We start from the raw sequence: 16,902 nt of genomic DNA, 5'->3' as shown, positions 1-16,902 counted from the left end.
ACTAAAAAGAACAAAAAATTAAAAAAAAAAAAAGACTAGGTTTTGGGGGAAAAAAAACTATCCAAAGTTAAAGAAGGGAATGTACTTTTTGTTGTTTTTTTTTTAAGATTTTTTTTTTAGTTGTTGACAGGCCTTTATTTTTATTTATTTTTACTGAGAATCGAACCCAGTGCCTCACACATGCCGGGCAAGTGCGCTTCCACTGAGCCACAGCCCCAGCCCCAAAGAAGAGAATGTGTAGGAGCAAAGTCCAGGGAATAGTGGGTGGGCAGGGATGAACATGGCTGCAGGAAGAGCATAAGTCTCCAGGGACAGAGGAACAGAGGATGGAAGACCAAGCTATGAAGACCTTTCTGCTCTGTTGGCAAAATAGGCTATGGTCTGTTGACAGGCTTATATTTATCAAGAGGAAATATTTCCACTTAGAACAATACTTGCCTTGCAAAGCTGAACAAGCTGTTTCACCATAAGTGTTTCTAAGCAGCTGCGACTGGTTGGGACCACATACTTGCAGAGACCATGGTATGCCAGACTCTCAAATCCAGCTGATAACTCTCTTGATTGGTGAACCACAGGATTTGTTGTAACCAGCATTCAAGCCGATGGACTCCTTCCTTCCTAGCCACAGAGCTAGTTTTCAATACTTCATTTATAGCAATTAATCCCTGATTGTTCCTCCTCAGCAAAACTACTCAGTTTCTACCTTAGGGTGTGTTCCATTGCCTGGCAAGTTAAAATCAAGCAAACAAACAAAAAAAGACTTGAAATCTTTAAGCTTACCTAAATCATTAGGTAATGCCTAATGTAATACGTGTAAGAGCTAAAGATGACTTTACCCTCAGAAAGCCCTGTGAAACCAGGTAGAGTCTGGAAGAGACCAGCTAATGCTGGTCACCCAATGGTGTTCATCCAATAAGGAGATCAATCATCCAGTTTCTCTGGAACACAGAGGTTTCCCAGGACATGGGGCTTTCAGTGCTAAGACCAGTAGCTAACCTGGATCTCTGGTTATCCTCCCACCCTAAGTTGTTACAACTGCCACCGCCATTTGGCTCCAAGTCCCAAATCCCAAGGACAGATGGAGGATGGAGGTACACAGCCATGAGAAGAGATTTGTAATCGTGAATAGAATTCCTGGAATCCCTGCCACCTCCAGCTCAACACCTTGGAATTCCTGGTTACAACACAGTGAGAAAGCTGGAAAGGCTTTGTTAGGGCTGTCAGCCTGACTCTTCACTTGGAGCCCAGGTCCCTCTTGCCTGCAGCAATACTGTGCCCTGCCATCTTTTCTAGTAGACCATGACAACTGTCATGGTTGAACAGTTCTCCCTGTCTCAAGATTTAAAAATAAAAAGATCTGGGGATACAGCTTGGTGGTAAGTATCCCTGGGTTCTATCCCCAGTACAAAGAAGGAAGGGAGGGAGGGAGGGAGAGCAGGGAGAGGGGAGGAGGGACTGACTTTGCATATGGACTACCTTCATTTCATTGTAGCAGTGGCACCTCCTGAAACCCTAACTCCACTGTCACCATGATAACTGCCACCTCCTCTCACTTTGTCGCCATTGCCTCCACAATCTTTTGCCACCCCAACCGGCTACCTCTCCTGGTCACTGCTGATGTGTTCATCCAATAAGGAGATCAATCATCCTGTTTCTCTGGAACACAGAGGTTTCCCAGGACATGGGGCTTTCAGTGCTAAAACCAGTAGCTAAAATCACATGGATCTCTGGTTATCCTCCGACCCTAAGTTGTCACAACTGCCACCGCCACTGGCTTGTGTCTTAGAATTCAACATGGGAATTGTGGAGGATGCTTCTGACCCAAGAAAAAGTGTTGGAGTAGCTTTTTCCTTTGCCTTGAGTATCCTGCTGGGGCCCCTGGAGAAACACACACCTCTGTTTCCCTGTGGAACTGTGCAACCCTGTAAGACTACACTATCTTTCCCCAGTCTGTTTTCTGTCCACCAGCTCTCCCCACAGCCGTTACCTCCAGGCCAAATCTGCCATATCACTAACCCCCTTGTCTTTGGGGAGGACTTTCACCACACATCCTGTGTGGTAGGAACTGTACTTTAACTTACTGCTGTGGACCAGTATATGTGCATTGATAGAGCATGCCGAATACTCACATTGCACCCTTAACATTTGCTGTGGTGTTATTTTAAATGCTAAAGGGTAGGGAAAGAATGCTTTTAGAAACTTTTTGAAAAAGAAATGAAATCTTTAGAGGAGATATTTCTTAATCTTACCAAAAGCTTTCTTTAAAAAAAAAATCAAAATTGAGATTAATTTTCTGGTTTTTATAAAACCCATATATGCTCACCTCAAGTGATTTAGAAAATCATATAAATTCAACCTCCAATCACACCTAATCCCACCATCCCATATAACTACTGTTAGTATTTGTATCAATTTGATATATAGCCTTCTATTTATACGTATACTTGCACTTAGATGTAGAAGGCTTTAAATAAAAATGAGATCATCTGTAGAAATATTATGTAAGTCTATATGCTATAATAGCTTGTGTTTTTTTTTACTTCTGAATATTATGAACATCTCCCCTGTTGACAAATAATAATCTACATGACCAATTTTAATAGCTACATAGTATCCCATGTATTCCATGGTATCCTATGGATGTTTATCCCAGGTGTTGAGCTTAGGAAAGTAGGAGCAGAAATTTCCCTAAGAGAAGCTTATAATAAAACACCTTTCAGCTGGACACAGTAACACATGCCTATAATCCCAGCAACTCAGGAGGCTGAGGAAGAAGAATTTCCAAGTTCAAAGCCAACCTGGGAAACTTAGGAAGACACTGGGGATGTAGCTTGGTGGTAAAGCACCCCTGGGTTCTATCCCCAGTACAAAGAAGGAAGAGAGGGAGGGAGGGAGAGGAAAGGAGGGAGGGAGAGCGTGGAGAGGGGAGGAGGGAAGTACTGACTTTGCGTATAGACTAGCTTCATTTCATTGTAGCAGGTGGCACCTCCTGAAACCATAACTCCAATTTGCCACTGTAGTTTAGAGAGTAGTCCATAAAAGAAAATATCTAAAAGCACATCTCCATTAAATATCACCAAAAGGGGCAAATAGAAAACCCAGAGTCTGTCTGGTCTAATTAAACAATGATTCATGAATCATAGGCAGGAAACCCTTCCCGAAAAGAAAAACACAAAGACAAGAAAGTAACTTCACTGCCAAATGTTGGCAGTGTAGTCCAAGTGGGTGAAAGCAGTTCAAAAGAGGTGGAGAGAGAGAAACTAGCAACCAGGAAGAAAGCAGAGGTGAAATCATCAAAGAACACAGAGAAGTAGCCCTTAAGATAAGAAAAAGAAGGCAAATATACAAAGGGCTCTTCAAAATGTGGAGATTATAATAAATAATAAGAAGGAGAAAAGCCTCAAAAGGAAGAAGCAAACATATAAGAAATGCAGGGGGCATAGCAATATGTCAGGGTCTTCTTAAGTCAGAACAAAGTATTAATTGGGAAATATTTCATACTTAAACTTTTGAATACAATAGAATTCATATATATGTAATGTAGGTACATGTAACAAAGAGTACCAAAATCAAACATCTGTGGGTCCACTACTTTGCCTAAAAAGTGGAACATGACCAGTATGAGTACAGTTTTTTGTATTTCCCTTCCTTCCTCTTGCATTTCTTTATAATTTAGCCCAACATGTATTTTTCATAAATAATGCACTTGGAGAGAGATCTACATATTTTAAACTTTATACAACTCATGCAATTATAAAAGAATCATTTATAGACAGGACACTTGCCTAAAAAGAGGTTTAAGATGCTCAGGCATATGCTATGGTCTGTGTAAGTGTCCCCGAAAGGTTCATGTGTTCAAGCCTTGGTCCCCAGGTGGTGCTTCTTGGAGATGCTGTGGCCCTGTAGGAGGAAGGCCCTTGGGAGAGGTCCTTAGAGAGTCCAGGGTGCCCTGCATGCCCAGGACAGCCTTGAGCGTTGTTTCCCCACGTTTAGCTGGTGGTTTTGCAGGCATGCAGAATGCAAGAGTGACAGGGTCATGAAGCCTCCACCAAGAATTCAAAGGAAAGCTGGGAGGCCACGCAGTGTGTTGCAGGGACAGAGTCCCTGCGAGCCGCTGCTACAAGTACTGTGTGGAGCTGTGGGAGTGAAGCCAAAGCTACAAGGAGACCCCCAGAAGGTAGAGCTGCTGGCAGCGTGTGATGCCTGCCAAGGGAGCAGTGAGCAGCATGTAGAACCTGCCCAGCACTTTAGGGTTAGGATGTCCATCTGGGCCAAAACCAGCAAGGCCAGAAGAGTGGGGCTGCCCAAGCCCTTGGAGTCCACCTTCTGCCACCGTGTGCCCCGTTGGCTGGACATAGAGCTTTAAGATATCACTTTTTCCTTGCTGGATTTTGTGGTGCTTTGGGCTGATCCCTCCTTTCCATTTTTTATTCTTCCCTTTTTGTCTGGGAATGTTTACATTGTGCCCATCCATCACTGTAAACTGAAGTAGGCAATTTTCTTTTTTATTATGCCTCACAGTTGAGTTTGCCTTGAATCTCAGAGGAGACTTTGGACTGGGGCTTTTCAGCAGTGCTGGCCCAGTGAAGTCTTTACGGACTCTTTGGGATGGACTGAATGCATTTTGTGTTGTGAGATAGACGTGAACCTTTGGGGGCCTGGAGTGAAATGCTATCATTTGGATAAATATACCCCAAAGGTATCCTTGGGGTATATTTGGCTCCCAGTGTGGCATATTAGGAGTTGGCAGAAAGTTTAGGCGGTAAGGACTATTAAGAGATCCTTTGGTCATTAGGAGAATGACCCCAAAGGTGATGTGGGACCTCCAAACTTTTCTTTCTCTTTTACTTCCTGCTCAGGAGGTGAGCAGAATACCCTGCCACACACTCCTGCCATGACATTCTGCCTTGCCACAGACCCAAAGCAATGGGGCCAATTGATGATGAAGTAGAGCCTCCAAAACTGTGAGCCAAAATAAAACTTTTTTCTTTATAAGTTAATTATTTCAGTTATTTCATTATAGTGACAGAAAACGAATACAGTATTTCTGATAAAGTGATGGGACAGACCAAAGGGAAGTCTCTTTGAAGGCTAAGCTGACTCTTATTAAGAACTTACACTGAGTGTATATTTGGGAGTCATATGGATGTGGACATGTCTAATAAACTGTTAGCAAGGCGCAACACAAGTGTCTTTGCAGAGGCCTTGATAAACCTCTTAGGGAATAGTTTATTCTAAAAGAAAAAGAACTCAAGCATGAATCACTGAGCCTAGAAATAATGCCTTAGTTTGGAAAAAGAGTGATTTTGAGTATATCATGGGAGCTCGTGCAAGCTTTGGGTGCAAGTTTAATTCCAAGGCAGAGACAGCGCTATAAAGTGAAAGATGGGAGACTTATTTTTCTATACTCTATAACACATTGGAGCCAGGCAATGCTACTATGACATGCCACCAAAAGATTGTGACATAAAGGAGAGAGAGCCATTCCTTCTCACACTGCCCCATGAGGGCTCCATGAGGATTTGGGGTATATAGCAGGAGACAGAACCATATTCCCTTACTAAGACCTTGAGATCATCTCCAATTTTCACTTTTGGAAACAATGTTGCCATGAACATCTTTGCAGGTACAACTTTGGGTACTTTTGTAAGGCTTTCTATAGAACATATTTCTAGAAATTGAGTTGCAAAAGTCACTCTTTTTTATATATAGGATTCCACACTGGCAAAATACCCATCACACTAGTCTTAAAAGCAGGTATCCACTGTTTCTATCCCCACTATATTAGCTTTCCTTTACTATGATGAAATACCTGAGGCAATTAACTTTATGAAGATAGAAGGTTTAGCTCACGGTTTTGGAGGTTTCAGCCCAATATCAAGCTGCCTCATCACTTTGGGCCTCTGACAAGTGAAGCGCATCATGACAGAAGTGTATGGCAGAGCCAATCACTCACCTAATAAGCCAGGGAGCAGAGGGAGACAAGACCAGGGTCCCACAATCCCCCTCACAGGCACATTCCCAGTGACCTAAGCACCTCCCACGATGTCAAACCTGACAAAAATTCTAGCACCTCTCAGTAGTGCCATGCTGGGAACCAAGCCTTCAACCCATAGGCCTTTGTGGGACATTAAACAAGCCTTAGCATCCATCTTCCCTCCACCTCCGACTTTCATTCACATGCTGCCTCTAATTGGTCTCATTAATTGCACAGGCCACTGGGTTTATGTTCAGCAGATCTGATCTTCTTGTTCAGAAGCAAGATTTAATGATTGTGAATATTAACACATATGGTGGTCTGAGAAAGACTACTGAGAAATGGTGGACAGTGAGATGAGTAGACAGACCGGATGGTTCCTTAGCGTCTCCGTTAGTTCTTAGTTTTGGCTCCTTGACTCAAATGCTCAGTGCTAGAAAGAAGGAGGAATTTCTAGATGTTTTGAAAAAACGAACTGTACTAACAGATTCTTCATTAGGCAACTTCTGTCAGGTGTCTTCAGCAGGAGGAATGGATGAGTGGTGCCAGCCATCTGCCACACAGGTTGATGGGTTCTTTTTCATACTTTATCTCACTTAATCCTTCTGACAGTTCTGAGAGGGAGGAGATGACATAACTGAGGCTCAGTGATGTCTAGGGGATGTGACCCGCTATTGCACGAGGCTCAGGGTGTAAGCCAGGTCCACCTGACTCCAAAGCCCATGTTTCTCGCACTGTTTGAGAAGCCTGTCACAGTCTTGCTCGAGACGATGTTCCCAGGTAAGTGGTTAGGCAATATTTGCTAATGCACCACCTCCCAGGATAAGGAAGGGATCAAAAGAGAGAAGAGTATTTTTATTATTGGATTAGACCCTTGGCCTATTTTGTATTTATTTCTTCCATTTATTTGCAGTATTTTTGAATCGTTATTTTACCCATCTTACTATGTGCGGGTGACTGTCCTAACTTTCTGTTTACTCTGGTACAATGTTATTGCGTTTATGACCCATCTTTTAATGAGCTAATTTGAAAAATAACAATAGAAGAGAATATTGAACTTTGAATTCTAGGTTTGGGGATTGAATCTGAAGTTTCCCTAGCACCAGGTTTCTCTAATTACAACAAAATACCAAAATTAGCCTTAGAAAGAACTCCCTAGGTGGCTGTGGCTCCATTTCTATTGGAATTCAAAGCCCCTTTACAGTCAGATGAAAGGACAGAAGATTAAGAGGGGCTAATGTTTATATTCTACAAAGTCAAAATTCATTCTGGCAAAAATGCAAGTACTATACAGTCATGAAAGATTTAGATACATTCAAGGATGATAGATCCAACAGTGACGTATTAAGGAGATATTAAGAATGTCGGGATTGTTATACATAAACTGAGGCCAATGACAAGAGAAACAACCACCATGATCCTCCCATAAGTACCCCTGAGTGGCACCAGGCCAATAATACAATTGGTCTGAGGCAGGATGGTATTTTTTAATGGTCACATGTAAACCTCTTACTGGCTTTGACACTGAGATTTTCTATTCAGGCAAGCAGTACACATTTTCTGTTTTTGCAACCTCCACCTACTCTTCACTACATTTTGTAATAATACCATAATTTTTGCTTGAAGGAGTTTTTCCCTTCTCTATTCTAACTCTCACTTATACCCCAAAAGTTTGCAGTTTCAAGTTAAAGTGAAGCCCAAGCCAATGAGCATACCTCATGGTTCAGAGAGAGACGTGTACTCTAATCTAGTCACAACCAAGTGAGATTCATTTATAGGACTTTTCTCTAACTTTTTAGTAGAAAATTAATTTTCTTTTTTAACAGCCTTCTTTTAATTTGGAGGACATGAGGCCAGAATAGCTGCATCCGTTCTGAAAATAAAACTAGCACATGCAAACAACTGAACATTTAAATATAATGCAAAGTAAAGCCAAGAGGTAAGAAGAAAACATGAAGTGCTTATGAAATATTTTTAAGTCCTAAGTGTAGTATTATCTGATGTACCTGGGGATTCCTCTTGGATTTAATATTTATACTAGCAATACATTTTCTTCTTTGTGTAAGTCAATTTGAGTTGAGGTTTTTTGTTTGTTTGCTTTGTTTGTTTCGTTGTTGTTGTTTTGGTCACTCACAACTGTAAAAGTCTTCACTGATACAGAAATGCCCAGAGCAGGGCATTTTAATGACAGATTCTAAGATGTGGAATTAGCTGAACTGGGTGAGTTAGGATACATAATACTCACCTAAACTTCTCAACAATAGTGTTCTTGATAGGAAACATACAGGTTGTTAGAATCATCCAACCTTCTATGAAGTTTCACTAAGAAATACAAATTATCCTATGTGAGCTGGGCACAGTGGTGCACACCTATAATCCCAGCAGCTTGGGAGGCTGAGGCAGGAGGATCGTGAGTTCAAAACCAGCCTCAGCAAAAGCAAGGTGCTAACCAACTCAGTGAGACTCTGTCTGTAAATAAAATACAAAATAAGGCTAGGGATGTGGCTCAGTGGTCAAGTACCTCTGAGTTCAATTCCCGATTCCAAAAAAAAGGAAAAAGAGGGCTAGGGCTAGGGCTCAGCGATAGCATACTTACCTGGCACGTGTGAGGCACTGGGTTAGATTTTCAGTACCACATATAAATAAATAAAATAAAGGTCTATCAACAACTAAAAAAATATTTTAAAAAGAAGAAGAAAAGAAAGAAATTGTCCCATGTGAAAGAAACTGAAGAAGACAATAATCTGCCTTGGAAAACCCTTTAACCCAAGCAGCACATGAAGGTAGAACCCAAGTTCAACAGAGAACTGGGATATGAGCAAAGAACCATCCTATTTTTATATGAAAGAAATTCTCAGTCTGGATTATAGAATTAATAACTTTCTAGATTTTGATTACTTTGCCTTGAAGTTGAAACTTTTTTTTTGTTTTTAAAGATATGTATTTCCAGAGAACTCATGCTGGGTAAACAATAAGAACCTATGATTACAAATGGTCTCCAACTGGCATAATAAAGACATTCGAAACCTACAGAGAAGCAATGTCCTCACCTCCAAACACAGAACAGGATATGAAGCCCAGGATTTGACAGGGATCTGGAACAGCTATGTCGGTTAAGCAGCAATCGGAGCAACTCATAGGGGTTTCCCTGAAGAAACTGTAAAAGTGCCCAGGGAGAAAGATTCGTATTTAACTATGTGCCAGGTGCAGAGAACCTAAAGCAATCTTATGAGAGTTCTGGTCAAGAAAGGATTTTCCAGTCCCCATATCTTTCCTCCCTCCTCTTGCTTCATCATAGAAGAGCATTAGAAAGAGGAAGGCAAGAAAGAGAGAAGCAGCTCATCACGTCCCTCCTTCCCAGGTGACATTTTATTGTCCACAGCAGCCCGAACTGGGGGAAGAGAGAAAGCACAAACACCACAGTGAGATTAAATTTACAGCTTTAAGTGACCATACATTTTATTATCTGTAACCACTGACTGCTCAAATTTTCACCCAGGAGTAGAGAAAGGTCCACTCCCACTGAGAAGGTTTAGAGAAAGACAGAAATGAACTTGCTTTGACCACAGCACCTGGCTGAATACACTGGTCTCAGTAATTTCAAATCCTATTAGAAGTTGGGGCCACAGATCTAAAATAGACCTGTGGTCCAAGCCCTAACTCACTCACAAACGTCCTCCATTTGGCAAGGAAACTGCTCAACCCTATAAGAGGAGTATCCCTCTCCCCTTCATGTCCCAGGTCCCTGCAAAGGGGAGGAAATCTGTCCCTCCCACAGTTCAAGATTCTTTTTCTACTCCAGGATGATCAATGGTAGCAACATTTCCTTGAGGGGAGAATTTCACCTCCGTCTTCCCTGGAGGGACATAATGGGACCCATGACTTTGATCAGAAAATGATAATAACCCATAGTAAATTTCTCAAAATTGGTGAGTCAGTTCTGACTAGTACTCCATGCAGAACATCCGTAGTTCAGTCCTGGTTGAGCTAGAAAGTACAACCAGATCTTTGCCATGGTATTTCCTCCAACACGAAGTTGAGACAATCAGAATATATAGTTCCTTCTTATGTGTCCTCATCTCAGATCCTAATCTGGGTTTTACTTAATCTCCTATCAGCCTAGACAAGAAGGTATTAACATCTTCTAAGAAGAAGTAATTTTTAGGCATAGAGCATTCATATTCAAGATTTAGGAGGATAAAAAGATTTTTTTAATAATATACTTCTGACTTGCTTTTCAGGAGAGGACATTTGGAATCTCTCTCCCATGACTGTTTGTTTCTTGAAGACAGCTACTTTTGCTGTGCCACTCATGGGGTATAAGCTACTATCCTTGATGCAGGTCTGTGGTGTAAGTGTGAAGGGGTAGTCCTCAAGGTATAAAGTGATCCTTTACATGGGGTCAAGCTGTGCCATTGCTTTGCCACCCCCTGAGTGCGGTGGTATTTATAAAAACATACTGATGTCTCTAATCACTGTAACTTGCTGCTCCCTCTGCCTCTCTGCTCACTTCTCTGCCTTCCTTCTCTCTCTTTCTTGTTCCTCATTTCTCCTTGAATGTGTGCTTCTCCACTTTCAAACAGCCACACAGCCAGATGTCATCAGAAATTCTCCTTCATCTCTCAGCCGAATGGGTACCATTCCAAGGTTAAGTATGGATGAAAGAAGCTAGCCAACACTACCGGGATTTTTTTTGCCCAGTCATCATGAAACTGCACCCCTAGCAAAGTTTGCCAAGTCACCATGAAGCTGCACCCCTAATAAAATTTCTTTCTTTCTCGTCCCTTCCGTCATTTCAAATTAAGAGCGGTGACTTTGTTTTCCCCCCACACCCTGCTCCTTATCTTAATGACTAACTGTGGAGTGAGTTAAAAGCACTAACCCTTCCCTTGCACGCTCCCCAACCCCAGGTTTCAGCAACGGTCCCAATTAAAAGGGAGCTGTAAAAAGTGTAGGGCCGAGAACTGCAGGCACAGAACCCAGACCACAGAGCTCCAAAGAGCAATCCTCTCACCAATGGTTCTTAGATCCAGAGACCCAGGAAGACTTGGTGACGCGGGACTAAGATAAGACACCCACACCCCCATTCCAGAACTGGCTATTTCTCAAGACTAATGAACTACCCTGACACCCACCTGCCTGAAACTAAGATGACATTCCCACGAAGAATGCTGTATAAACTTTCTCTCAGGGGTGCCAGGCAAGACGAGCCCCAGTGCCAGCCTTTCACCACCTCCCAACCTGCTGGCTGGCTGCTAAATAAAACCTTCTCTTCTCCCGCCACTCTGTCTCTCTAGTTCATGGCTCTCTTGGGTGGCAGCAGAATTGAATTGTTTGTGGTTTCAACCGGATCTGTTAGAGAACCCTACAGAAAAAAACTAAAATGTAAGAATGAAAAAAGAAAAGGGGCCCATAGAGTCCCTTCAGGTGTCTAGATATTGATAGGGTTCCTCCAGCAGTTCTCATGTTGTCCCCTCTCCTGTACCCACTGCTGCCTTTGTGTCCTTATGGTAAAGCCCCTTGTCTCCAGGCCTCCTCTGCTCAAGGCTGGGCCTTGTGATTCTTACCAGTTTTCATCATGAGTTGGATCGATGGTGAATCCCTCTCTCTAGGTCACAGCTTGCACTGTTTGAGGTGACACCTATTGCCATAAATGAACTACTGCTGAGCGTTCAGTCGGGCCATTAGGTACGAAGACTCTGAGTCCCTAAATTGACCATTGGTTTATTGGGAGGAGCTGGGGAGCTTGCAAAGCTGCAGACTGCTCTTTGTCTTCTTGCAAAGCACATCTCTCTCTCTCTCCCCACCCCTCTCTCTTTTAGTATCTTAAAAATTTTATTCTAATTTGTTATAGATGACAGCAGAATGCATTCAATTCATAGTACACATATAGAGCACAAGTTTTCATATCTCTGGTTGTACACAATGTAGAGTAACACCATTCGTGTCTTCATACATGGACTTAGAGTAATGAGGACCATCTCATTCCACTGTCTTTCCTACCCCCATTACTCCTCCCTTCCACTCCCTCCCCTTTGCCCTATCTAGAGTTCATCTATTCTTCCCATGCTCCGTCCCTCATCCCCATTATATATCAGAGAAAACATACGGCATTTGGTTTTGGGGGATTGGCTTACATCACTTAGCATGATATTCTCCAATTCCATCCATTTACCTGCAAATGCCATAATTTTATTCTCTTATAATGCTGAGTAATATTCCATTGTGTATATATACCACATTTTCTTTATCCATTCATCTACTGAAGGGCATCTAAGTTGGTTCCACAGTTTAGTTATTGTGAATTGTGCTGTTATTAGCATTGATGCGGCTGTGTCCCTGCAGTATGCTGCTTTTAAGTGCACAGCACATCTTTCGTAGGGCCGTGTGAGGTTAAATCTTAACTATGGTATAATGTATTGAAAACAACTAACTTGTTTGCTAGTATTGAGAAAACATTTTCCCCAGTGGCAAAACACATATGTTCTCATAAAATGCCAGGAAACATACACCTAAAGTACATAGCAGGTAGGCCATTTGGAGTCTTATTTTTCTCCTTTGTCAGGGTCATTGTGCCCCACTAGAGTTAGCCTCGCATGCAAATGTTGCTGTCCTGCCCTGTTCAGCATTCTAGTCTCCTTTTGCTTCAGCTAATAAACAGTAACTCTGCATCTGATTCTTCAGGGTGCACACGCCATGACTTCAGGAGATCGGGCCCCAACAACCTATATATTTTCTGCTCACTCTTCCAGATCCAATCTCCAGCCTTCTGCACGCTAATATATACTCCAGATGTCTCTTTGGATGACTCCTTGGACAAACATCCCCCAATACCTCACCCCAGCCTCTGGTAACTACCATTCTACTCTCTTCCACTGTGAGTTTGACGTTTTTAGATTCCACATTTGAGTGAGATCATATGGTGTTTGTCTTTCTGTGCTTGGTTTATTGTGGTTCCAGTTCTGTGTTGTCATGAAAGAGAGAATTCAACCCTCTCTTAAGGCCGAAGAGTACTCCCTCATGTATACATACAACTTCATTCATCCTCGGTAACAAGACACTTAGGTTGATTCCACACCTTGCCGGTTGTGTATCTTGCTGCAATGAGCCTAGAAGAGCCAAGATCTCCCCATTGTCCTTATCTCATTTCCTTCGGAAAGACCAAAAAGTGGGGTTGTGGATCATATGGTAGTTCTAGTTTTAATTTTCAAGGAACCTCCATACAAACCTCCATAACATCTATCCTAATTTACGCTCCCACCGATAGTATATAAAGGTTTCCTTTTTTCCCACCCACATCCTCACCAAAACTTGTTTTCTTTCATCTTTTGATAACATTCTTTTGAACTATCTCATTGTGGTTTTAATTTGTATTTCCCTGATGATTAGCGATGTTCGGTATTTTTTCACATACCTGTTGGCCATTTCTATGTCTTCTTTTGGAAATGTCTATTCCTTTTTTAATTGGGTTATTTGTTTTCTGGCTATGTCAATACAATTTAGATGATAATCCTTCATTAGCTACTACAATTTGAAAATATGTTCTCCCATTCTGTAGGTTGTCTCTTGTTTCCTTTGCTATGCAGAAGCTTTTCAATGTGATGTAACCCTGTTTTGTCTGGTTTTGTCCTTGTTACCCGTTTTTGGAGTCAAATCCAAAAAAAATCATTGCCTAAACCCCACGGAGCTTTTCTCCAGGTGTCTTGACATGACCATGCATGTGGCTCCAAGGCACCCTGGCTTCTCACTGGGTTCAGCCAAGAGGATACTAGCATGAGGCAGAAATCAGGAGAAAAAGGCCAAGGATGGATTTACCATGAAGCTAACAAAGCTTAAACTTTAGAGCTCTTCACCTGCAGGTGTTCCTTCCAAATGTCTGTTTACATGAAATGTGTTCTTATGAAACTTAAAATGGAAGAGATTTTAAGCACAAATTAATATGACCATTGTCTCGTTCTACTCTAAATTCTCCCTGATTATATTACTTATCTGGTGTCACTGGAGTGGTAGTAGGTATATTCGGCATCTGGCGAAAAAGACATTAAGTTTTCAGTTGGATTTAGCTGAATATAATCACACAGTTCACCGTCTCTCCCATGTATGATTAAGTTTTTGCTCATGAAGTTTCAGAGGCTAGAAAGCAGCAGAGATTTGTCTGACTAACGCCACGTGTCTTTCCTATGTCCGGTGATCATCAATGAGCCTTTGATTCGTCCACCACTTGCCAACATTTGGCCCTCTCTCCCCACCTCCCTATCAGACTGCGGCATATTTTTCTATTCTTGGCACCCGAGTCTTATCCTCCACCAATTCCCTGCCTGCACTCCTCGTTCTCACCAAGCTGAAGTCCATGACTTTGCCGAACCGTGCATTGCAATGTTCTTCTCTTGCCCTGGATGGTCTTATCCAATCACAAGTACCTAACTGCTTATTTATTTTTTGCTGTTTTAAGAAAAAATACTGATGTTGATGAAAACAACATAAAATTCTCATATCAAAGCAAAAATGATAAATACATACCATTAGTTCAAAGAGTATTCAGAATTAGCCACTGCAAAAGCAATTTGAAATGCCCTAAAATCTTACAGCATCTATATGAAAGAAATTAGGTATTGATATACCCAAATTTGACAATGTCTATGAAATTTAAGTGGTGTTTCCAGTAGTAACTTATAAAGCTGGAAGAAAATTTCTCTGAACTATTAATAACACAGATAAATTTAGATAAGTATGCTGAAAGAAAAACTAAATTACCTTTTTATTCTTTTTATAAAAATTGTGACTTTTGTATACAAAGAGATGATCAAAGAGTATGCAGTCGTGATTTAAAAAAAAAAAAAAACTGAAGAAATTCGGGATAAAAGGACCCTACCTCAACATCATAAAAACTATATACATAAAACCCAAAGTCAACCTCAATGTAAATAGGGGGAAACTAAAAGTATTTCCTTTAAAATCTGCAACAAGGCAAAGATGTCCACTCTCACCACTCCTATTTAACATAGTGTTAAAAACTCACCAGAGCAATTAGGTAAGAGAAGGAAATGAAAGGAATAAAAACAGGAAAGGAGGAAGTCAAATTATCACTGCTTGCAGATGATATGAGCCTATCCCTAGATGGATCCAAAAAAATTTCACCAAAAGACGGCTAGAGCTAATAAACAAATTCAGCAAAGTAGCAGGTTACAAAAACCAATACCTTTCCTATATACCAACAATGAATCTACTGAGAAATAATTTTATTCACAATAGCCTCAAAAGAAAAAAAAATACCTTGAAATAAATCTAACCAATGAGGTAAAGATGCCTATAATGAAACCTATAGAACACTGAAGAAAGCAATCGAAGAAGACTTTGGAAGATGGAAAGACCTCCCATGTTCATGGATAGGCAGAATTAATATTGTTAAAATGATCATACTACCAAAAGCAATATACATATTCAATGTAATTGCCATCAAAATACCAATGATATTACTCACACAACTAGAAAAAAGAAAAGAAAACAAAAAAGCAGTCCTAAAATTCGTTTGGAAGATTGAAAGGCCCCAAATAGTCAAAGCAATTCTAACCAAAAAGACAATGCAGGAGGCTTCACAATACCTGATTTCAAATTATACTACAAAGCTAAAGTAACAAAAACTGCAGAATACTGGCATAAAAACACACACATAGATCCGTGGTAGAGAATAGAAGACATAGAGACAAACCCACACATCTACAATCATCTGATCCTCAACAAAGGTACCAAAAACATGCACTGTAGAAAATACAACTACTTTAACAAATGATGCTGGGAAATTGGTTATCCATATGTAGAAGAATGAAACTAGACCCTTATCTCTCACCCAGAACAAAAATCAACTCAAAATGGATCAAAGACCTAGGAATTAGAACAGAAACTATGCAACTCCTAGAAGAAAATGTTTAGTCAACAGTTCAGTGTAGAGGCACAGCAATGACTTTCTCAACAGGATCCCTAGAGATCAGGAAATAATGCCAAGAGTTCACAAATCAGATAGCATCAAATTAAAAAGCTTCTGCACAGCAAAGGAAACAATTAAGAACGTGAAGAGAGAGCCTCGAGAATGGGAGAAAATCTTTGCTAGCTACTTTTCTGACAGAAGATTAATATCTACAATACATAAACAATTCAAATTTTATACCAAAAATCATATAATCCAGTTAATAAATGGGCAAATTAATTAAACAGACACTTCTCAAAAGAAGAAATACAAACGGCCAAGAATATGTGAAAAAAAAATGTTCAACATCATTAGCAATTAGGGAAATGCGAACCAAAACTACACTGAGATTTCATCTCACTCCAGTCAGAATGGCCTATGCTTATATCTAACCAGCTTGGTTTAGGGGAACAGTTCTCAAATTTGGAGCTGTACAATTTATATATTTTTTTAAAATATTAAGGTCTCCAAAGAGCTCTCTTTTGTTAATGTTAGAGATTATCTATCTGTCCACCCATCTAATACATATGCATGTGTATGTTTTTGTGTTCATGTGTAGTTAGAAATGACAACTGAGAAATTGACAATATTTATTTTATAATAAAAATAATAATCCCATTATATGTTAATATAAATAACATATTGTTATAAACAATGGCCATATTTTTAAAAAATGTTATGAGAATCAGGGTGGTGTTTTGCATTTTTGAAAGTGTCTGTATTGTCTGACAAAACAGATGACAATTAAATTCTCATATCTGCCTTTGCATTCAATCTCATATCATGTGAGTTTGGAAAACTCCACTGTACACTCGTGAGAGGATGAGCATTAAAAAGGCAAGTAACAACTTGGTATTATTAGGCTAGTTTGGACCTCGATGACTCAAAGAGCCTTGGGGACCAGCAGCACTTTCTGGCCCACACTTTGGGAATCACATTTTAAAAAACACAGTTTCCTCGT

The sequence above is a fragment of the Marmota monax genome, unplaced genomic scaffold (genome assembly GCF_021218885.2).
Source record: "Marmota monax isolate L192 unplaced genomic scaffold, Marmota_monax_Labrador192_F-V1.1 WCK01_AAM20220418_F8-fsc00047, whole genome shotgun sequence".
Taxonomy (NCBI): domain Eukaryota; kingdom Metazoa; phylum Chordata; class Mammalia; order Rodentia; family Sciuridae; genus Marmota; species Marmota monax.
This window is presented reverse-complemented; position numbering follows the sequence as displayed.